The sequence below is a fragment of the Nycticebus coucang genome, chromosome 4 (assembly GCF_027406575.1).
Source record: "Nycticebus coucang isolate mNycCou1 chromosome 4, mNycCou1.pri, whole genome shotgun sequence".
In the NCBI taxonomy this organism is placed as follows: domain Eukaryota; kingdom Metazoa; phylum Chordata; class Mammalia; order Primates; family Lorisidae; genus Nycticebus; species Nycticebus coucang.
Window position 1 is genome coordinate 78,895,981 of NC_069783.1, and position 24,373 is coordinate 78,920,353.

The following is a 24,373-nucleotide window of genomic DNA, read 5'->3' on the forward strand; positions in this document are numbered from 1 at the left end:
GAAGGGGGGAGAAGAGAGAAGGGAGGAAGAAGAAGGAAGGGGATTGGTAAGCTCTTCCCTAATGGGCACAACGTAAGTCCATAGCATACACCCCTGGGTGAAGGGCTCAACTATAACTTGAACTTTACCTAACTAACGCAAACAATGTAACCTAATCACTTGTACCCTCATATTAATCTAAAATAAATTTTTTTAATTAAAAATAAATAAATAAATACTATTAAGTCCTGTATCAGAAAAATACAGCTCTGCTTCATAACCTCCAGTACAACATTTGTTCCATTGTTCCATTGAAACATTTTTCACAGCCACTGAATGCCTTGCAAAGCGACCCTGCTTATTATGACATCACATGCAGGCCTTTTGAAAGCAAAGCATTCTTGCATTCTAAAGTCACACCTAAGTTTATTAAAACATATTGTAATGTGATTGTCTTTAAATTATGCACACTGGATGCATAATTACCACTTTAGGTCTTTCAATACACATGTTCCTTAATTTTGCATCTTTCTTAAATGTATCAAGTTGCACTTAACCATAAATAATAGAGTGCTTAGCTCATACATATCAATGAGAATCTATTTTAGAAGTAAAAGATCGTCTGTTTAATACCAAGGAGTATTTTGGAGAAAATCAGATCCCTTGACAGATGCATGTTGCTACGATTTACTTTCTTCTGCTTGTAGCAAACATAGCATCAGTTGCATTTTGCTATTTAACAATATTGGAGGAGAAGGTTATAGCAAAATGATAGCAAATAGTAATTGCATTTTCCAGCTTACCTCTTTCCATAAATGAGTTCAAAAATTGAATCTGGATTTGAATCTCAAGCCCAACAGTGTCAATATCTGTATCTTCAGCAGTCATACAAGGTGTTTGCCGTTGTTCCAGGTAAAATGCATTAGAAGTTATTTCATGCCCTGACATTCATATTTTTCTCCATTTGATTTTGACTTTATTACTTCTTGGCAAAATAGGCAGCAGATTAGAAGATGCAATTTCAGTGGCTTCAATGCCCACCAGTGTCCTTCTTATTATTGTTTGAAGCCTGGAATCCCAGGCTTAGTTTAGCCTGGAATTCCTCAACTTTTCTTCCTACTGAAATTGAAAGTATCTCTGAGATGGAGTACTATTAATATTAAGAGATGACATTTCAATGGGACTTGAAGGATATATGTCTATTGTCTATGAGGAAATTGAAAACAGAGGTTGGAGGTAGTGATAGGCATATTCTCTATGAAAAAATACGCAAAAACATCAAAATATTATTGAGGCAGAGAAAATATTTATTTTCATGTGGAATTTAAGGTCTGTAGGGGAAACATTGAAAATAAAGCTGTGTGAGGCCACGGCATTCTACCAAGGGCCATAGAGTGAGACTCTGTCTCTACAAAAAAAAAAAAAAAGAAAAGAAAGCTAAAGAAATAACCAAAACCAGATTGAGAAGGGCCCTAAAAGCATTTACTTTCTTCTTATTTTTTAAGACAGGTTCTATTCTGTTACCCAGGCTGGAGTGCAGTGGCACAATCCTAGCTCACTGTAACCTTAAATTTCTGGACCTAAGTAATCTTCTTACCTCACTCTCCCAAGTAGCTGGGACTACAGGAGTGCACCACCATGCTCAGCTAACTTTTATTAGTAGTAGTTTCTGTAGAGATGGGGGAGGTCTTACTATATTCCCCAGGCTTGTCTTGAATTCCTGGCTTCATCTGAAAGCATTTATAAATATTTTAGTCTTTAGATTACAAGTGAGAAGGGAATATAGAAAAGTTTTAGATAAAGAAGAACCATTAACAGTTTTGTACTTATGAAAAATTTCATCAGCAACAATATGGAGGACAGGCTGGAGAAGAATGGTACTCGAGGCTAGAACACCAGTTAGGAACCTATGGGTAAAGCCAAAACAGAGAATTTCAAACATCAGAATGGAGATGGTGGCAGAGGCATGGAGAATAGAAAAGCGCACAGGGAGTCTGCAGACACTTCCCTCCTTCCCCTGTTTCAACTTACATCATTTAGAGTCCAGTCCTTGAAACCCAGAGCACCCCCTGTCTGCTCATTGGACTTGCACCACCGGCTGCTGCTCCTGCAGCTTTTACTGAACCCAGTCCTTACCCACGACTCTGTGTTGGCACAGGATGGCTCTCCTTCCTCTCTGCCTAATCTCCTCAGCTTATACATGAGCTTCCAGAAGTTGGAGGGGTTGCTTACCTTCTGTTTGCATCCTCTATGGACACAAATAACAGCTGACATGAGGAGAGTCTGGAGGAGTATTTCCATTTGACCAATTACCTGGGCATATTAAAAGATGTAGAGTACAATGTTTGGATCCCTGCCTTAAGTAGCTCTAGAGTGGAAAATCCAGTAATGTATGGGCTTTAATGTCATCTAATTCTGGTGGCCAGGGAGGTGTGTTAAAGTATGTTTCTGATTCTTCCTTTTGGTCTTTTCTGACTCAGTGGTCTTACCAGGGCACTTAACTTTCAGGGCCCCAGTTTTCCCACTTGGAAAGTGACAGTATTGAACAGTATTGAAGTAGTTGGATTCTGAGGTCACGTTCATCATGGCATTTGGCCAGATGAGGTTATTTCCTGAGTTGTAACTAATTCTCTATCCTGGGAGAAGTGTCTGCATTATTTTTTCTCAATAGTATGACCTTCCAGTCTTCACACTCATGTTCCCTGTCACTCTCCCTGGTGGGGTCCTCTTGGCTGGAGAGTCTCCGTGTGGGGAGGCTGGGTGGGCACACAGTCAGAGGCAGCTCATGGCCAATGCCATCGCCCACAGGCAAGTGTGGTCGAGAGTTCTATGTGGAGCACCAGATGGTGGTGGGTGGCTAAGAGAGTGTGTGGGGGGCTCTCTTCAGACGCCTGTGGGCCAGCGTCAGCTGTGCCCCTGCCTTTGCCAACTTTTCGCCCACAGGGCCTCCTTGGTGCCGGAGCCACGCCTCAGGTGAGCTGCAAGCTCAGTGATTCTTTACATGGTTTTGCTATGCACTTTTCCTCCACCAGGACCTATAGGAATTTCCCTGACAGAGAACTCCTTATTTAAAGATAAAGGGTAATTGATGTCCATTGTCTAAAAAAAAATAATAAAATAGAATAAAGAGTTTTATCTGTTTTTGTTTTCCTGGGTATACTTCATCAGAAGTCATTTGTGTTGTCAGTGCTGAACTGGATTGGAAAGTGAACCAAGGATTGAGGCACTTATGCAGAACAGGAGATCTGAAGCTTAACTTCTCCCTCAGTACACCAGCGTCCTACCACGTGCCCCCAGCACAGAGCAGACATCATTCCCTAGATGCCTTGACTCCCTGGATGGCTTCTGCAAGTGGGTCAAGTCCTAATGCCTTGAGGTATTAATTGTGTATAAAGAATTAACTTCTCTCTTACGCATTTTGACTGCTATTATTTATGTACCATCACTGGGAAAATTGCAAGAAAACGTCATTTTATGTATGCTGAAGATCAGGAATAACCCTTCTGAGAAACACCTAAGTCAGGCTTCCCAGTCCCCTGTAGGTCTCCCTTACCTGGGGGCTATAGTCACCGATGAAGTCCACTGCTCTTCCCAATGGCTTCCCATACCACCCCTTATTTCTCCCCCAACTTCTAGGAGGAGAGATAGCCTAGGGAGGGGGAGAACTTTAGTAAATATGTTAAGTCTGTGGGCAGCCTTCTGAGAATCAGATAAATACACTATGGTGGAGAGTAGCAAGGTGAAAAAAGAGGGGAAAAAAAGACTAAGAAAGAGAGCTGAGAATAAGACTGTCTTATATCAAGAGAGAGAAAAATCTTGGACCCCACACCTGACACACAGCTGGCAACATTTTTATGTGGGATGTGCCCCTGAGATCTGGGCTATAATGATGAGGCAAAGAGATACTACAGCCCCTTCCCTCAGAAGTCTGTAGTCTAGCCGGGAAGCAGATGGAGTGGACTCGCTGCCCAGGAGCTCAGCTAAAGATGACTCTGCGTGTAGGGTGTTGGGCTGGTCCAGGGGGCCTGGAAAAGCTTTGCCAAGGAAGGTACATTTGAGGAGATACCTGGAGGATGAATAGATGCACGTGAGGTGACCAGGACCAAAGGGTGAGTGGAGAGTTCCTGGCTGAATAAATAGGAAGCTGAGTTAGTGGATTGTTCAGTGGGGATGAAGCAGGGGTGTCCAAACTTTTTTCCTTTTCTGCTGCACAATGGAAGAAGCATTGTCTTGATCCACACATTAAATACATGAATACTAACAAAAGGTGATAGGCAAAAGAATACTGTCTCAATATCTGACACCACAGGTAAGCAAAACAGTCCTCAACGAATCTGCATGTGGCCTACAAGCCATGGGTTGGTCACCTTTGGGAGTAGGAGGAAGAGCAAGACTGCTTATTTCTACTGGAGTTTTCCAGTAAAGGGGCTGCCTCTTCCTTTTATATCCCTGCTACCACCCCAGAGGTTGCTGGTGAACACCAGACAGATGTGGAATTGAGTTTATGCATTGAAGTGGCTGCACTCTGCTCTAGTAAATGGACAGTAAGCCTGGGCTGTTCAGGGACTGTAAGCCCAACTTTTGCTTTTCTGAAAACTTCCACTGGACTGAGTGCTGGAATTGCAGCTGCTGCCCTAAAGGTTGTGTTCATGCCAGACACGGCTGTGCTCATAGTCCTGGACCCCAGATGCAAGTGCAGACTGGCACTATTTTAAAGCAAAATTATAACCCGAGAATAGAAAGGGGTTGGGCGCTGACTGGACGGGTATAGAATGCTGTCAGACCTAAAGAGGTCTCTGCTTTCTTTTGTAGTGTTTTTAAATTTGCAAACCTGCCCTAGATCTATTTTTATTTCATTTGATATCCATAGGACATCTCCATTTTATAGGTGACAAAACCATATTAATAGAGAAGTCAAGTGGTTGCCCAAGTTCAAGGTCTCAGACCATATTCTTCCCAGTTTTCCTATTGATTCTCATTTAGGAGTCACCTCTAATTAGAGCCCACATCTTCCATTCAGAGACAAATGACAAGAAAACTGAAATCAGAAAGTCCAGACAGATAAATCTAAGACAAGATTTGGTCTTTCTTACACATACTTTACTATCTCAACTCTTATATAATGAAAATTTATGTCCCCAAGAATAATCTCATGCTGCCTTGTAAATCATCGAAGAAAGATTTAATTTAGTTCAGTCCCATTAGATCTATTTATTGTGCTCTAAATCATTGGTATGGGATACAAATGACAACTCTTAGGAGGGCACAATATTGTACTAAAAAGAAAAAATCTATTTTTTCCAGCTTTTTTATATAAACAGGTGACCTTTTTATAGTCCAAGGCCAGAAACTGATACACACAGTTAGAATCAGTCAGGATGTTGGAAATGCTGGGTGCTCTGTGGTGAGCCTGCAACCTTTTATGGAAAATTATCACTTTTCAAGAACATCTTTAAAGTTTACAAAGTTACAAAGTGAAACTTTGAGGGGAGGTCCAAATATTTCAGTGTAGTAGCAGAAGAAATAACTATCTGTTTAAGACAACAAGCAAATTTTCACGGCTGTAACATAAAGGCTTAACAAATTGTATCATCTCATTTTCTGTGTGAGTGCTTGAATTTTAATATTAAAAGAATATAGAATTTTAATTTCATCATTGCTCCTGCAATTTAGATATCCCTCAAGAAAATTTCAGTATTGTTCTATATCATTCAGATAAAACAATGATGTGCTATATCTCCCTTAATCCCAAGCCTATAAGATTTAACTATGAAATTTCTACTTTTGTCAGTTCAAAAGTTGTTTATGTATAAGAACTATACAATCTGAATGCTATCAAAAGATCCTTCCACTTAAAATTGAAAATCTTAGTGTTCTTTTCTATCAGACCATCTGACACATAGGGGTAGTTTTGCCATTCATTTTTTGTTAATTTTAATTTATTATAACTAAAACATTTTTTAAACCTAATAATTTTTTATGAGTTATTTATATATATTAACTTGGAATAGAAACTTCTGTAGCATTTTCTGTGAGCTCCATTTGAGTTAAAGTGGCCAGCAACCAAGGTGGTTCTGACCAACTCAGCAGGAGCGCTAACCTAATAAAACAGGGGTTGTAAACAAGAGGCTATAATCAGGGTCATAAACCAGGCTTATAAAACTCACTGTGAGCAGGCCAAATCCAGGTATGTTTATTTGGCTAATATAATTTGTATTTAAATATGAAGGTGAATTTCTTCGGACAGGGAAAATATTATCCCTTTGCCTAAGGCCCCACCATTCCCTATTGCCTTACACTTCTCCCTAGGCACTCACTTATGCTTCCTCCTTAGCCTCTACGGGCAACTGAGTTTTTCTTTGCATTCAGTCCAAACTATATTAAAACCTTCCAGTATTTTAGGGAATGTGTGTTTTTTAATTTCTTTCCAACATTTTGTAACTTGAACAGTGCCGCAGAAGGTAGAGAAGAGAAGCCTTAGAGATTTTTTCCAGTACTACAAGGCTTTCTTTGACACTAGTGGAGTGTAGCTCATCTATCTTACTCAGGAGGGAACTGATTGTCTTAGTGTAATAGATTATGAATCTATAGGAATTCAAAATAACTGGCTTAAACCCAAATCATAAACTTCATTTCATGGAGAAAAAGTTTTAGATGCAAAAGAAATATGGCTAAAATGTCTTCACAGAGCCCTTGATGGTTTACTCCAACTTATGTGACAGTCTCTTCAAATCACTGTTTCTGAGTCTGACAAAAATTGGCATACTTGGAGGTAGCACTATAATTTTCTACAATAATACACTTTTCAACTCAGCGATGCCAATCTCAGACAATTCAACATAACCTACCAGGTAAACATGTTTCAAGCTTCAAAGGGAGTTTCTTTAGGAAAATATAATTTACAATAAATGGAATGAACAGATAAAGTTTGGAGGGGACATTCACAATAACAGTTATTTCTGCTTATGAAAGGATTTAATAATTAAATGCTAGCCACCCTGGTATATTCAGATAATTGTTTATGGGATGTCAGCAATTTGAGAGTGGGCGCAAGTGGGTACATGGAGGTCAAAGAAATGCAATTGGAAGCTACTGCCAAAAAAGACAGCTTTGAAAATTTCAAGTCCCCACTCCCAAGATAGCACAAGATCATGCTTACGTGCAATTTCCCAATCCCAATCCTGTAATGTGAGGTGCCCCTTCAGGTAGATGTGGGCTTATTTTGCTATTAGTGGAATGCCAGAGGTTTCAATATAGTGGAAAGACATATATCTAGGAAAATGAATTTATGTCTAACAGCAAGAAAAAGGAACCTTTCTCTATCTTCCCTTGGCTCATGCAAGACTGAGAAATATATTTATAAGGTGGGTGGTGACAGTGGTGATGGTGGGGTATGTAGACATGTGTTTACACTAAGATTGGGAAATATCCCCATTGGTTAGCTCCAATAATATAATGTAGTCAGAAGAAAGCTCTTGTAATTAAAAATTATCCCACATCAAGCAAGCTGCTTTATCCTCAACGTCTCACTTTCCTTTTTTCCATAAAATGGGGATGCAAAGAATGACTACTTCAGAGGGCTGACCTCAGGGGTACATGACACATAGTAAATGCTCAAGAAATATCTGGGAGAAAAGCCCATAGAAGGATCAAATGAAAACAAACCAATTTAAAGCCTGGGAGGTTCACATCTGGCTAACGTTTTCCATCAGACTGATCTATAGGAGAGTCTTTTAGTGAATGCTCTGTGCCTTGTAGATGGAGGCCACCCCTTTAGATCATGGACTCCACCGAAATATGAGTCACGGTGAACCATGGAAGGAAACATTTTTTGAAATAGAGCTCGTTAAATCTTATCAGCAAGTAATTACTTATCATTACTGCAATGCATCATTTTAAAAAGTATTTTCCAAAGGCTTCTCTTCCCCTTATAAATGCATTATTCATATCTATATAAATAACAGTGCACTAAATTCATTTAAAGAAATCCATTGATTCTAGTAAATTATTAGGTACTTGTAACTGTCACTCAGGCAATAATCTAGAAATGCCCCACTCAGGATTTCTGGAAACTCACTCCAGGGATGAAGGATGAACAAAAATACCACTCCATCTGTTAGCCAAACTGACTATACCAAATAATTTGGAACTTAATTACAGAGTTGGCTACATTTTCAAAATGTGATTTCCAAAGGCTGAAAGTTTTATTTAAATCTTTCTATGTTTATTTCCTTCAAGGACTATCTGGGACTATCTGTGGTGTTTGCAAATTTCAGTTTTAGAACCCCTGGCTATAAAGGACCCAAGGGTTAGGAGTTGGACATAGGGAAAAGAGAGAAATAGGGAAAATTGTGTTCTCTCTCTTCTCCTTTTCTATGTCCCTGCTGCAGTCCTGGTTTAGCTGAGAACAGCTTTTTTTTTTTTTTATTGTTGGGGATTAATTGAGGGTACAATAAGCCAGGTTACACTGATTGCAATTGTTAGGTAAAGTCCCTCTTGCAATCATGTCTTGCCCCCATAAAGTGAGAACAGCTTTATGTATCTTCACCTGAAAATAGAGCTGTCATATAAAATACATGATACCCAGTTATATTTGAGTTTTGGATAAACACTGAATTATTTTTCAGTGTAAGTATATCCCATGCAATACTTGAGACATACTTATACTAAAAACAATTCATTACTTATCTGAAACTCAAATTTAACTGAGTGTCCTGTAGTTGTATTTATTAAATCTACCAATTCAAGCTTCAAGACAACTATTTTCCCAAGATATTTGCTGAAAAAATAGGGTCAAATTTTCTCTTTCTGAAGGTGTGATTATCTTAACCAAAAAGTCCTTAAATACCAAACTCTTCGAGATGCCCCCCCAATGTGTCTCTATAGGTAGAACTTTGGGCACGCTTGGAAGGTATGCTAGAGAAGTTTCAGTTAGGAAAGCCTTTCTGTTGTATCTAAATTTAGAACATATAGGTGACATTTGTTCTTTGTACCCACAATCTTGGCAGAAGCAAATAGGGGAGGAGGAAAGGAGTAGGATTAAAGCACAGTAATTGCTTTATTTTATTTTATTATTTTTAATTTTTTTAAACCATGAATCTAAAAGTGGGTGGGACGGGTGGAGAAGATTAAAACTTGTCAACTCTATCCTTTCGGTCACTCAAGCCAAAAGTCATGAAATTATTCTTGACTTCTGTTTCTCTCCCATTCCAATTTCAATCTGACAATACTGTCAGTTCTACCTTTAAAATATAAAAAGAATCTCTTTCCTATCACATCCACCAACATTTCTCACCGGAAGTATTGTAGTAGCCTTGGGCTTTCTCTACCACCATCATCACCTTTCCACAGCATCCTGATGAATCTTGTCAAAAGCTAAATCAGAAATATCATTTAAAACCTTTACAGGACTCATGTAGAGTTCTAACAGTGGCCTGAAAGGTCAGTTCCACACCCCTCCCTTGTACCTCTCTGAGTTCCACACCTACAATGCTTTCCCTGTGTCCCTTTTCCAGCACACTGGATCCCTTGCACAGCGCACACTGTTCCAAACGTACTCCTGCCTCCAAAGCTTTGTGATTTCCTCCTTCTTGCAGCAGATGCATAGATGAGGAATATTTATCTGATTACTATGAAAGTAATAACCTGCACATCCATAGTCTGCACTCTGGGGCTCCCTGTGATCACCGGGATGTGGGAAGACATTAAGATAATTAAAAGTCAGGTTGGCTCTGTGCTGTGGGATCATTATAAAGTGTGCTATGGCAGCTTGTCTTTCTGCCGTCCTTTTCTCTGTTCTCTTCTCTATTCTCTAGTCTTTCTTTCTAGGCTCCTGACAACATTGATTTCAAGAAGATCCCGTTAAGAAACTAGTCAAACCATGTCATTATGGAGTAATGGCTTTTTAAATAAATTATTGCAATAAAAAAATGGGAGAAAGCCTTTTAAATAGTGATTTTTGCCTATTAGGAATAAATTTCACCTCCCCCTGCTCTCCCATTCTTGTTCCATTCAGTCCTTCCTATGGGCTGGTTAAGCTGAGCCTCTACCTGAATTTTTATGGGTTTTTTTCCCCCCACTTTCCAGAGTGTCCTTCGTACTCTAGATGACTTACCAGCTCTCAAAATTCAACTCAAATGTCAGCTCTTTGGTAAATTTTCTTAATTTCTCAAGAAGGCACTTATTGATCCTTCCTCTAGGATCTCATAGCACTTTGCACACACATTTGTTGCATCACTGGCCTCATCATATTATAATGATTTGTTGGCCTATCTGTCTTGCTCAAAAGATTGAGAGGGCATCTTTGCATCTCTATCACCAAGTATAACATACAGAAGATATATAAGAAATTCATATTAGGTGATTTAGTTTGGGAAGTTCAGAGAAAGCTATTCATGCTCCTGAATATATTGTTCTCTGCAGATAACGGCTTTCCCTTTTTTGGTTCATTGTAAGACCCTTTGTTAAGTCAAACCCCATGACCTTGTTCCTGTGCAGATAGATATGTTGGTTGAACTCTGTCCTAGAGCTAGAAGAAACATGTTTTTCTAACAGTAGCTCTTCTGTTGGTCATGCCAAAAGGGAAGACAGTTATCAACATGCTTCCTCTTAGAATCTGCCCCATTGGTCAAACCATGTCATTACACGTTGTCAAGCATTGAGAGAAAGTATCCTTCATTTTCATTCTTTGCATGATTAAAGTCATTCAATTACAATTTGATTTAATTAAATGGATTTTATGATTTAATTTTAGTGAGGGGAAAATGATCAGTCATTAAAATGATGATTGAATGATGATTTTTTTTTTATTATTGCAGTAGATAACAGGAAAGAGCCTTTGAGATAAGTTTCATAATAAAAAAAATCCTTGTGGTAGTCAGTAAAATGTGTTATCAGTAATGAAAAAGGAGTTGTTGATATTGTTAATTAATAAGTGATGAATTAGTGTGAAACCTGACACTTCATTTACCCCAAGAACACTATTACAGAGAATATTAGTGTGTTACTTTTTACGAGAATTTTTTCAGAGAGAGAGAGAGAATAAAGGTGTATAAGCTTTCTTAATTTATTTATTTATTATTGTCTGGGATTCATTGAGGGAACCAAGAACCAGGTTACCTGATTGTATTTGTTAGGTAAATTCCCTCTTATAATTCTGTCTCACCCCAAAGAGCTGTGCCACACACTGTGACCCCGCCTTCTCCAACCCCCCCAAGTGTATAAGCTTTTAAAGGAAAAATTGTAAATTATAGTGTAGCATTCAAGCAAACATAATTGGTTAAAGAAAATGCATGGTCTATATTATGGCATATTGTAGAAATATCAGAATTTATTTAATAGCATATATATTTTCTCTTTTTTCAAATTAATAATTGATACTTTAAGTTGTATGCCATAATAATTTTTTGTTGTGAATTTTATTAGGAGATTTTTCATTCTCATCAGTGATATCCTTTGGAATGCTAAATACTAACTTGATAATAGAGGAAATAATTTTAGGCAATTAATGTTGGGAATCTAAAGAAAGCTCTTCTAAGTGTATGTATATTTAATACAGCATGTTGGGATTCTGTGTGTGTGTGTGTGTGTGTGTGTGTGTGTTTGTTTGTTTTTCAGATCCAAGAAGAGACAGTGTGATAACTAAGAAGTGCTTAGTTGTTTGGCTCTAGGTTCTTGGCATCAATTCTCTGACATGACCGTGGTATTTTGCAATTCAATTCTGATGCTGACCACCCAGAGTAAGCACTTACTCCACAAGTTGAAAGCTAAGTTCTTCACAAGACTGCACTTATTTGAAATGCCAGACACAAGTTTTGGATGTTTGTCCCTAAACTACTTGTGCTGCTGCCCAGCTGGCTACAAATTCTAAAATGCTTCACCTTCACCTCAACTGGATAGACTTTAATCATGTTCTGACACTACCCAGAGTTAGCCCAGATCTCAGAGGTTAAGATCAAAGTCCTTCACAAGACTGTGACCACCTTAGATAAGAGCTATAGCCCTGAAGGCCCCCATGCTTCTGATCAATTGGCTGACTTTTTGAAAACTTGCTAGGTTCAAAAATTCACTACAACTCACAGAATTCACTAAAAGTGTTATAGTTAAGGTTATAGTTTTATTGTAAAGAATATGCATTGGGAACAACCACATGGGGAAAATGAGTAGGACAATGATGGGGATGATAGGGATGCAGAACTTCTGTGCCCTCTGCTGTGGAATCTGGCCACATCACTTTTCCAGCAGATCAATGTCAAACCAGAAAGGTCCTGAGAGCCTTGGTGTTCAGAGTTTTTAATGTGATTTTATTACATAGGAATGATGGACTAAATCAACAGTCACATGACTGAACTTACTCTCTGGTCTTTCTTTCCTTCCCTAGATGTCTGGTTGGCCCAGAGTTCAAATTCTCTGATCACATGATTGGCCTTCTTGGTGATCAGCTCCCACAATAAAGCTATCTAGGATCCTCATCTCATTAGCATAAGAAGATGTTCCTATGACTGAGGAATTTCCAAGAGTTTTTAAAGTCCTTATATAAGAATCAGGATACATCTCTATTATACCACAGACTTATTTTGTAAAAAGGTTTTGGGTTTGGCTTTTTGAATGGTTATGTTATCAGTTCAAATAACTTATCAGTTCAAATAATATTTTCTAGATGTCTTGTACATGCTTATCACCAATCTTGGGAGGGGTTGGATTCAGGAAAGTTAAGGCATGTTCCTTGCCAAGTGGTGTCTATTTCAGGAGACACGATTAGCATGGGAAACACCATGATACTAAGAACACTCCATGCCAAGCTTTTGCATATATATTCTCATTGTACCTTCATAATAACTTCATAAAGTAGTTCGGAGAAGTAAGTAAAAATGTACTATTAGATTTGCATGCAAGTCTATCCAAGTCCAGAATCAGTTTTCCACTTGTCCACATTAATAGTATAGATCAGAATTGTGTTATATTGAGGGGTACAGAAAACTGGCCTTATTAGTACAAATTCAGAGAAATAGAGCTGAGGGAGGGAGGAAAAGTTACAGAAGGTATAGTGGAAAAGGTTGGACTTCAACCAGGCCTTAAAACATATGTAGAAACTGGATCCCAATAGAAGAAAATAGAGACCTTATTCCTGTAATCCTAGCATTCTGGGAGGCCAAGGCAAGAGGATTGCTTGAGCTCAGGAGTTCAAGACCAGCCTGAGCAAGAACACGACCTAGTCTCTACTAAAAAACAGAAAAAACTAGACAGACATTGTGGTGAGCACTTATAGTCCCAGCTACTTGGGAAACTGAGCCAGGAGGATTGCTCCAACCCAGGAGTTTGAGGTTGCTGTGAGCTAGGCTGATGACATGGCACTGTAGCCAGTAACAGAGTAAAACTCTGTCTCAAAAAAAAAAAAAAAAAGAAAGAAAGAAGAAAAGAGACCCTTCTTGGTAAGAGAAGCAAAATAAGAAAATGTGAGACAGAAACAAGTTATGGTGTTGGTGGATGGTTTAAATTTCCTTGCTTGATACCTCTGGTTTTAGGAAACTCTTTTTCTTTTGAGTGGACTTGTTCCAGTTTTCACCTTTCCTTTTGCTAGAAGGGTTTTCCTTGTCACTAGCAAAATCAACTTCCTGGTAACTTCTCCTCAGAGCTCTGTTCTGCTTTTCAAAATATGGTCAACAAAATAGTAAAAGTTTATGTCATGACCCCTGAATGTCTTATTTCCACAGGTTAAACCAACCAATTCTTGCCTCATTTTTCAGAACAAGTAGTTCTGAGTTTCCCCAGGCATGAAAGTTATCTTTCTGAATTGGGTGTAAGTTAAGAGAGTCTTTTGTGACTTTAGAGAGGTTGAGGTTTGACAGCTGCTTTTACCAAATGTGTATATTTGTGTAATGTGTATATTAACCTCTTTGAACCTCACTTTCTTTCTCTTTGAAGTAGAGAGGTTCCTCAAGATATTAATAACTTCCTCACAGCATATAGTAAAAATTCTATAAAATAATGCAAGCAAAACACTCAAGACAGTAACTAATATGTGGTAAATATTAATGTATGTATTATCTATTAGTAAGGTATTATGTTAGCTTTAGCTATAAACACATACACAGCCATATAAAATATAAAAAGTATCCGAAATTTAATTAAAATAAAATAACTTATTAGTTCGTGATTCTGTGTGCTGGGCTCACTTCAGAGTTTGGATGATCTTGGGTGGGCTCTCTCATGGTCTGGAGGTTGGCTAGCTTCAGTCGGATTCTGGACAGGTCCTCTTGTTATTTATCTCATCAGCCTGGAGTAAGGGCCAAGGGTTCACAGGTATAGCCAAAGGGCCTGTCCTACTGCACACATGCCTTCCATGACACGTGTGCTGTTGCCTACTGGTCAGACAGTCCTCTGGCAGACTGAAATTGTCTCCGTATTAAAAATACGTACTTTAAAGGCACCAATGGAGGATGGATTACTCTTTGAGAGACTGAATTTGTGTTTGGTACATTAATGACTCTGTACCTGTGTGTGTGTGTGTGTGTGTGTGAGAGAGAGAGAGAGAGAGAGAGAAGAGATGGAAAATTGAGGGCCAGTTAGGATTGGCCTGGAGTAAGGATGCCTAGGCAAGTGGCTTTAGTAGCCTAATGCCCATATGAACAGGAGGATCAGAGAGGGGCCTCTAGCTCAGCCTACCCACCTCTCCAGCAATCCAGGTCCCAGTGATATAATGGAAAGCAAGGGTACTAGACTTTCCCTATAGACTGGTGCCCTTCTTCCATTTCTTCCATTTTTCCCCTCCTGCAGCAAATATGTGTTGAGTGCTGTCTACAATACGGGTACTGGCCTACATGCAGTGTCTAGTGCTGGCACTGCTAGTTTTATGCCAGTGATCAGACAAACCGTTTCTCTTTTTCATCTGTTTAATGAGGGCATTATATTTGGTGATTTCAAAGGTATCTTCCAACTGTGATACTGTACAATTTTACAATACTACGCTATTTCTTTTTTCCCTTTTAAAATGTACCCAACTTTTTCCCTGGCTCTTCAGCTCTCAGCTCATTGCTTTGATGGCTCCCACCAATGGGTGGCGTGAAATACTAACAACAAAAAATCATACCAATAGAGTCTGTTTCTGTGGGTAGGCTTTTTGTGGTCCCTGCATTCTATCACCCAGGGAGCCTTGAACTGTTCCTTATCCAAGTGAGACACAGTGGTCAGTGTGTTGTGGTTTCTATGTCATGGCCTGGACCCCTGGGAGGTTTGCTTGGTAAAAATAGGAGATGGCCCCACCCTCAGGTAGGGATCAGGCTTCTCTTTCTACTTCTCTTTTAAAATGGAGATATTTGTTATATCCAGAACAAGAAAAATGGCATTCGCTCTGGGATGTTGTACATTTACTTTTTGCAAGCCTCAGCCTTCTCGTCAGCGCAGCAATACCTAATAGCACTGTGGTAAGGAGTGAACGGCATCAGGTTCTAACAGGCTATGGTCAAGGCCTCTCTCCTTGAATGACTTCAAACAACACATTTGTTTTCCTTTCCTCCCTTCACCTTTTGCAGAGCTGATCAAATAGGATCACGTGTGCTGGCTTCAGCTTTCTGTGACTATAAAGTACAAAACAGATAATGAATGATTATTACTATTACCAGCCCATGCTCTAGGATCTTGGAAATACCAGAAGGTTCTCCTGGCTCAGAGGCACCTCGCTGTGTTAGAGGCAGCACTGGCAGTGTACCTGGGTCTTTGCCTCCAGTCTAAAGTTTTACCAACTGATACCTTCTGCTCACTTGCCCGTCTACTTCCCCGGGGAGGTCAACACATAGATGGAGCTATACATAGCAACTTCAGTTCTGGAATCTTCCGTAGGTAATGCACCAAAAACCTAGCCACCTACCCTAGATTTGAGCCCTTTAGAGAATGCTATATTTAGATCCAATCTTTCAGCCCTGTGCCACTTAGCATATTGGAGTACCCTGGACTTTGTATAATCTTGTGCTGATTTTACCTTTGTCCTGTCCTGTTCCTTACCTCTTAAAATAGAGGGAAAATTTAGATTTGCAGAAAACTCTCAGATACAGAACTCCTCCTTTATCTGTGTTTTTGCTTTCCATGATTTTAGTTAGTCAATAGCAGTCTGAAAATGTTAAATGGAAAATTCCAGAAATAAATGATTCATAGGTTTTTACATTGCACATCATTCTAAGGAATGTGATGAAATGTTACACCATTCTGCTCAGTCCATACTGTGTATGCTACCTGCCCGTTACTGTATAGGAAAAAGACTAAGCACACACATACTTTCTCTGGTTGCAGGCATCCACGGGGGGGTCTTGGAATGTGTCCTCACCATCGCAGGGGTGGAACTACTGTATAATGGAGGGACTACCGTATTTCTGAAAAGCATTCAGTGAACACAAAGTGTTGTTGATTTCCTTTGGTGAGCTGATTTTTCCCCCTTGATAGATTTCTTTTTGAAATGCTGCAGAGAAATACCATCAGTTCACTTTGCCTTCTCCTGAGAGCCATAAAATGCTATTGGCTATTAGCTAAAATGCTGCCTCTTGGCTCCATTGATCTGAAGGGATTTGAGATCCCCAGGGTGACCAGAGATTAATTATACACAAATTATATTCAGAAATGCCCCTGGATGCTTGCTCAGGATCTGTGCTGCTAAGCCAGCATTGTCAAGGCCCAGGCCAGGGTTTAAGCTCATCAGAAAATTAAAGACTGTGTCTGTCCAGCCTGGGTTTGCAGAGGCAATTCTCTTCTGGAGGTGAAGTCTGTAGATTTCCTTAAAAGGGCAGCTTCTGAATCAACAGAAGCCAAGTCTATGCCGTCCTTCAAATCAGTCTCTAGAGAAATGTGAAGGATGAGAGAGTGGCAGGAAAGAGCATCTTACTAATAGGTTTAATCTGAAGAACACAAGTTAGGTTTAAAGGAAGAGAACATGAGAGTCAGGGTTTTAATCACTAAAATAAGTCACTAGGTAGTTTAAGAAGTTGTTTTCTAAAGAGTGTGTGTTAGTGTCTGTGGGTATAAAGAATCAAAGGGCAGGTTCCCCTTATGTCTTATTGGCCTTCATACAAAAGTGTCTTCTCTCTCTCTGCATCTATTTTATTTCCTTTCTATTTAGATGCCCCAGTTCTAAGTCCTTTTCCTTAATTATCCTCAACTGGACTGATAATTTGCATATGTGATATTAAATTCATGCAGTTTTAGGAAAGATACACTGAAGCAAATTCATACTATGAATTTCACAGTTGCATAGCTGAATGCGGCTAAAAATTAATTACTGTTGATGAAATTACCTAATTAAATATAGTACTAATATAGGAATAGAAAAATTACTGTTAATAAAAGCTATATGTTGTTAAAAGGTATTTTCTAAGTGGCTAATGTAAGCAAAAGGAGGTATATTCTCCTATCTTCTCAATAGTTGAATGGGATAAAGAAAAATAAAATCAAGTGAAAAGATGATAGGTTTTTGGAAAGGTTTGCTTTTGACTTTCACCTTGGGAGACTAGTGCTGCATGTCAACCTGGCAGTGTAGTAAGAAGAACACGTGAATGCGACCTTCATAACCCATGTTAGCATTGATTTCTTATGGGGTAATCCAGTGGTTTGGGTCTTGCTCTCACTCCTCTTCCAGGAGTCTTCTGTCAGCTACGAACGTTTCGAGACAGACTGTGTTATGGTCCATTATTTTACTTCTAAGAAACACAGTCGACACCATCTTTTCTGATTCACCTGGTTAAATTTCAACTTCCTCAGCTTATCATTGCTGCAAGGAGGGCTTCATTTGTTTCTATCCGTGTGGATTTTACATTTCTTGATTTCTGAGTATCTCAGAACTTTCATAATGTTCCATGTATGGGCAGGTTATAGGGTATGTCAATAAGTTGAGCCACAGTAGAGTCTTAAGAAAGACAGTGTAGCAGGCGTCCTCAAACTTTTTAAACAGGGGGCCAATTCACTATCCCTCATACCATTGGAGGGCCGGACTATAGTTAAAAAACAACAAAAAAAAACTATACAAAAATTTCTATGCACACTGCACATATCTTATTTTGAAATAAAGAAACAAAATGGGAACAAATACAATCACACAGCCTCATGTGGCCCGCGGGCCGCAGGTTGAGGACCCCTGGACTGTAGACGAATCACAGAACCTATGAACCACCTCTACGTAAGTTATATTTTCATTTATTCCCAATCATATCCCCATTTTATTAAAATATTATTTATATGCTGATTTTTTTAGTTTAAAACTGACTTGTTTTTAGGCAAATATTAGATTTGCAGAATGAGAAAAGCAAGTACATCGTTCTCAGGCATGATTTTTTGATGATCCTTGGCAAAAGTATTGCGATCTAGGTCCCCATAATGAAATGCCTCATTGCTTACTTTTGGTAGTGGGGTGCAACTCATTTTTACCTCTTATTATGAAATTTAAACAGCATAATATAGAATAATATGATGATCCCTCTTATAGGCACTCTCCAGCTTTGACAATATTAACCAGGGCCTATCTTATTCTATCTAAACCATAATTCCCCCGACATTTTAAAGCAAATCCCAGATATATAATTTCATAGTAAATATTTTAATGTTTATTAGTAATAGGAAAGTACCTTTAAAATTATATTTATATGGCACAGTTTTTAAAATCAAAGCAATACCTACTATTGACTGGTTATGTCTCGTAATCTTAGAGAAAGTTGACAAGGCCCTCTGGGTGAGTAGAGCAGGATTCATTTTAAAAACTGATTGAAAGAACACTCCGGGTGGGCTCTTTGCTCAGGAAGAAGTGTTGATAGGTAGTATTAAAACGAAAGGATATTAGTCAAAATCAGGCAAAATATGGGCTGGAGGATACTCAAGACAATAAGCAAAGCAATGACAACACATTGTAATTTTTTTTTTTTTTTTTTACAAAATAGGAAGTAATTTTATGAAGATTAGATTGAAGAAGGCAGAATTTTGGAGTTTGAGAATGACATTTAAAAGTCATATGAATCAATAAAATTTGTAATATGACTAATTCCATAGGACAAATAACTGTATTTCATCATTGAATAAATTGCAAAAGGTAAAAAAATAGATGAGAAGTGAGTGAACCTATAGATTAAAAGAGATGTAAAAGAGACTGTGTAACTGTGAACTCTATTGGGGTTCTGGTTCAAACAAAGAGAATGAAGGGAAAGAGAGAGAGATTATCCAGGGTGTCTGAATGCTGTCTGGATATTTAATAATATTAAGGAAATACTGATTTGAGGTGATAGATGTACTAATTACCTCAATTTGATCACAGTGCATTATATACAGGTATCAAAATAGCACTCCGTACCCCATAAATCTATACAATTATTGCATGTCAATTTAAAACATAAATTTTTAAAAAAGAATCAAAGTGTATGTCATGAGATAATCTTAGCGTGCAGGACTGACATGCAAAAATAATAACCTCGTAAACACAACCCCAGGGATAGAACTTGGAAGTGTTTGAGTTGAGTTTTTGATATGTAGTTTGATAGGCCAGGGATGTACCCATTTTTATGGCATTTCTTCAATTGGAAGATGTCTCATAGTTAAAACAGATGATGACAGGTTGTATATGCTGCCCCTTCAAACCACTGCAACTAAAGGCAGCTGTGAAAGGGAGTCGGAGTTGCTGTGCAGAGCTGGAGGGCTAGGAAGAAGGACAATTCTGCTGCTGCTGTGTATGCTGAATATACAGTGAGGGGATAGAAGAAGGGAGAAAAGAGGAAGGGTATAAAAAAAAGAGGTTATAAAAGAAAGGAGACAGGAAGGAAGAAGGGTGAGGAAAAGGGAAAGGGGCTGGACTCATAATTATTGAATGGTTAATTTCAGGCATTATGCCAGGCTTTTGACTTGCATTTTCTCATTTTCCTGACCAGGGCACTATTAATGTGAATAGAATCATCCCATTCATGGCAACACAAGTGGAAAGGATTCAGCCTCCCACCTCAGAGTGTGTTCTTTAAACCTCTTTTTACTCTGGATGTCCAGTATCCCCCTTCAAGTACCTCCTTCTGTTCCTTCCCCTGCTTCAGCAATGCTCATAGAAATGGGCTTTGGTCTACTCAAGTTGTTACTGGCTTACTTCAATGTCTTAATAAAGAATTCTGTTTTTAGGAAGACGAGGATGGTGAACTAACAATGGGATTAAAATATAGTGTACTTATTGGGGGCTTAAAGAGGCCTAACTCTAGATGGTACAGTACTACCAGACCCCACTGTCCTGTGAGGGCAGAAGGAACCCCAATTCTGCAGGCCAACCCATCTCGAAGTAGGTAGGAACCCTAATTCTGCAGACCAACCCATCTCAAGGAAATAAGGTTAACAATTGCAAAGGTTTTGTCTGTAGTTTTCAGTTCTGAACCCTATCCAGAGTAGTTCTTCCAACCCCTCCTTCCATTGACTGAACCTGAGCAGGATGGAAGTGTTGGGTTTTCCTCTCTTCATCCTGCTATGCAGGGCCCTAACCAGGTTCCTCTTCCATCTTCTTCATTTCCTGTTCAGTGTAGTTTTCTCTTCATTGCTGGGCCTTTCCACTGTTGTGATGCCATCAACACCATCTGTCTCATCATCTCTGACCATCAGCCACATTCTTTTCATTATCTCTGAGGATCCTTCAGAATCCTCACAGAGGCAAGCTAGGGTTCAGCCCTGTGCCCTAGAAGGTATTGTTTTCCCTTGCTCCTTAAGATATTGACCTTATGCTTTTAGCTCTCTAAACTTCCCTCTCTCTATTCTACTTTATATATAATGCTGTCACATTAGTTATGATATTTATGATTGTAAGCAATAGAATCTCTCAATTTTTAATGGCACAGTAGAGTCATCAAGCTCTGTGATTTCTCTTAGTCCTTATGTTTGTTCATTGCAGAAATCAGAATGGTTGCTCATAGGCCAAAATGAAAGAGCATTTCCTTCTACATATCACTTTATTTTTCTGGAAGTGAAATACATAGAACTTCTATAGTTGACCACCTATCTACATTGACCACCTCCTTAAGTTGACCTCATGTTCATAGACCAGACATGCACCACATGTACATATCAATACAGTAGGTCTAGTTCTTATGTTGACCGCCTCTGTATGTTGATCAATTTGTTACAGTCCATCTCTTGGATAGTCAGCTTACAGAGGTTCCACTGTATTACTAAGAAGTTCTCTAGCAGAGATCAATCTGATTTGTTAGCCGCGACCTGACTTCAAAGAAACTGGTAAAACTAATCTATTCTTAATCATGGTGGCAGACTGCCATCATGGATGAAGAAAATGGGAAATGGCTATTGAGTGGATTGCCAAATGATTTCTCTTATCTTTCAGGGCCTGGTGGAGAGGTTGATAGTCACTTTTGCTTCTGAATTTTTTACAAGAGACATAGTCTGGGCATCAGTCATTAGTCTTAATCTGTCCCTTTATTTTGTCCCAGGGGCTCCACTGGAATCTCATACAAATAAATAACACTTGAGAAGTCAGAACTCCCAGTAGAAATGCAAATTAAGGACCCTTCATGATGTGCATCAAACACTCAAAGTCTTATCTGGAATTAAACGGTCTCCTGACTGATAAACTTTCAAACTTGAATTTATAAAACATACCGATAACGTTTCAGCCACCACTGTTTTCATGGTGTTAAATAGGCATGGCTTGTAGGATAAGAGTCAACATAATGGGTACAAAACTTACTTCACCAGAAAGGTAAAAATATTTTGTTTTCCTTTTTTTTTCTTGTCAAACCTACATCTAATGCACTTGAATCTCTCTCTCTCTTCCCAGGTAAATTGACTGTCAATCATTATAAAGAGTGTCCTACCATGGCAACCCCTCTTATTTATGCAGTGGTCCAGGAGGTTAAATATTAGTCCAGAACTCTCAGGAATGGTACTCTGCTGTTTAGGCCTCCTGACCACCACTTACCTACTGATAATCTATGTCTTCATGGTCCCTCAAAGACAGGCAGACTGCTGCCTCATGCCATATCTGGTCATGAGAATCCTTTCTGAGGATGGACTGACCTGGTGGTACCAATGACCCAGCCTTCCCTGGAGCTGCTCATAAGCATTTCTCAAGGAGTCCTGCCACCTCCCCACATGCCTGCTGGTTGTGACCACATCATCCTTCCCACCTCAGAGCATGTTCTTTAAACCTCTTTTTACTCTGGATGTCCAGTATCCCCCTTCAAGTACCTCCTTCTGTTTCTTCTCCTGTGAAATGATTCCCCCCTCAGGGGGTCTTAGGAAACACTACTTGAGCTCTATCTTCCTTTTAAGGATGAGTGAAAGGAAAGGATACAAGAGTGGTTAGTTGTTTTCCTCACTAATTTGTCCTGTTACAGAGAGGAAACATTGCATATTGAAACGAACGAAATTAGAGTCTCGATTGTCCTGCTGATTAAGTACCTACTTACATAAAATTGAATCAGCACATGCTGTCCCGAGTACCTCGCCAGTGCACTTGGCTGCCTCCATGCTATTGCACAAGGTAGCTCATGCATTGTTCTCTTGGGAGACTCTTTCCTTTCATTCTTCCTGTCAAATGCCACCCACCTATTTAGAACTAGTGCCTAGTTCCCTTCTTCTTCAAGCCCTTGGCAACCTCCCACCTATTCCTGAACTGAGCAAACCCACTCCTTGTGTCGCATCATTGGAAGACTTTGCTGCACCTGCGTTACAGTCTGCATCCTATTTCACCTTTGGTTTTCAGCATGTGTGTTGACACTGGGTCCATTGGACAAGAGCAGGACTATGTCTCACTCCTTCTGCTTCACTTATATAGCTTCTAGAAACTAACCGAATTGAATTGAGTTGTTACCTAGCCATAAATGGGACACAAAATATATATACATCATACATGAAGTAAATTAAGAATATAAACAATGAAAAGTGATGCTCTGGCACAGGCAGACTGATAAACATGGGTGCCAAGGACAATGGACTTTCCTAATGCCTTCTGGGGGTAAAAGGGTGGACCACAGTGAGCTGAAGGCATTGGCAAAGACTTTGTACATCCTTTAGAATTTGTACTGAATGTTATGAAATCATGGAAATTTGAATGAATAGAAAGTAAAGAAGAAGACAGAGAAGGGATGAGCATAAGGAGGATCATAGAAATGACTTCAGCAACTTTGAGTGAGTTTGGATGCCTCAGGAAACCCACCTATCAATGCCTTATGTTTTCAGAAAACTTTGAAGCTTATGAAATGCTGCCACATACATTATTTTATGTAATTCCATGTAGTGAGAGCCGTAGGCTAAATGGATCATTCTATTGCAAATAGCATTGTAATGGAAATTTGCTGTGTCCAGTCAAAGTATACTCCACTAGTAATAGATGTGTTTGGTACCAAAAGTAGTATGAAAATTATCATACTAATGATACTAAACACTCCCTGTGTGCCCAGCATGTGCAAAATGTTTCACATACATCCGTATCAATCCTCCCAACGCCTTCCAGGTAAACATTTTTTTTTTTTTGAGACAGAGCCTCAAGCTGTCACCCTGGGTAGAGTGCTGTAGCATCACAGCTCACAGCAACCTCCAACTCCTGGGCTTAAGTGATTCTCCTGCCTCCACCTCCCAAGTAGCTGGGACTACAGCCGCCCACCACAACACCCAGCTATTTTTTGGTTGCAGCTGTCATTGTTGTTTGGCGGGCCCGGGCTGGATTCAAACCCGCCAGCTCAGGTGTTGTGTGGCTGGCACCTTAGCCATTTGAGCCACAGGCACCGAGCCCAGGTAAACATTTTAAGCTATCTCTAGAGTAATAGAGATTGAGTCCCTTGCACTACGTCACACAGCTGGTATGTGACCAAAGTGAGTCTCATATCCAGGTCTACTTTATTCCAAAGTCCATTCATTACTTATTCCCTAGAGCCCTAAAGACCAAGGACAAAGCAAACACAACAGAGAGAAGAACACAAATATTATCTCATGATACGTGCTAAACTCCCACCTTTGATAGGGTATAATCATAATCTGTGTTAACCACCTCAATGTTCAGGACCGTGTAAAGGCATTACATTTGTTTAATGCCTCATCCCATTTGAGAGTACAGATATGTGGGCTTAGGCAATTATTTTCATAGTTAATGATTTAATTGCCTGCTCAAGATTCAATCTTGATACTCCAAGCCGTCTTCCCCTGCCAACCCAGGTTCTGCTGGAAACCCAAAAACTCATTTTCAGGCTTTTTCCCTTAGTTCCTGCCAAGGGTCCTTTAGTGATAGCGTCCTGAGTGAAGGACATTTACCTGGAGTTAAGACAAACAGTTGAAACCCCATGGCCTCCTTAGCACAGGGATTGAAAACCTCTTAGCGATCACCAGAAATTTATGTTTGCTGTTGGAAAATTGCTTTGGGAAATGATGTGGATCAGAGAAGTAAATTTTCTGT

The 24,373-nt window shown here is 39.3% G+C and overlaps 1 protein-coding gene across 3 annotated transcripts in view; it reads left to right on the forward strand.

Moving 5' to 3' along the window:
• CTNNA2 (catenin alpha 2) overlaps positions 1-24,373 on the forward strand; it is a 1,130,561-nt gene that overhangs the window by 725,836 nt on the left and 380,352 nt on the right. The gene's annotated exons all lie outside the window — the stretch shown is intronic.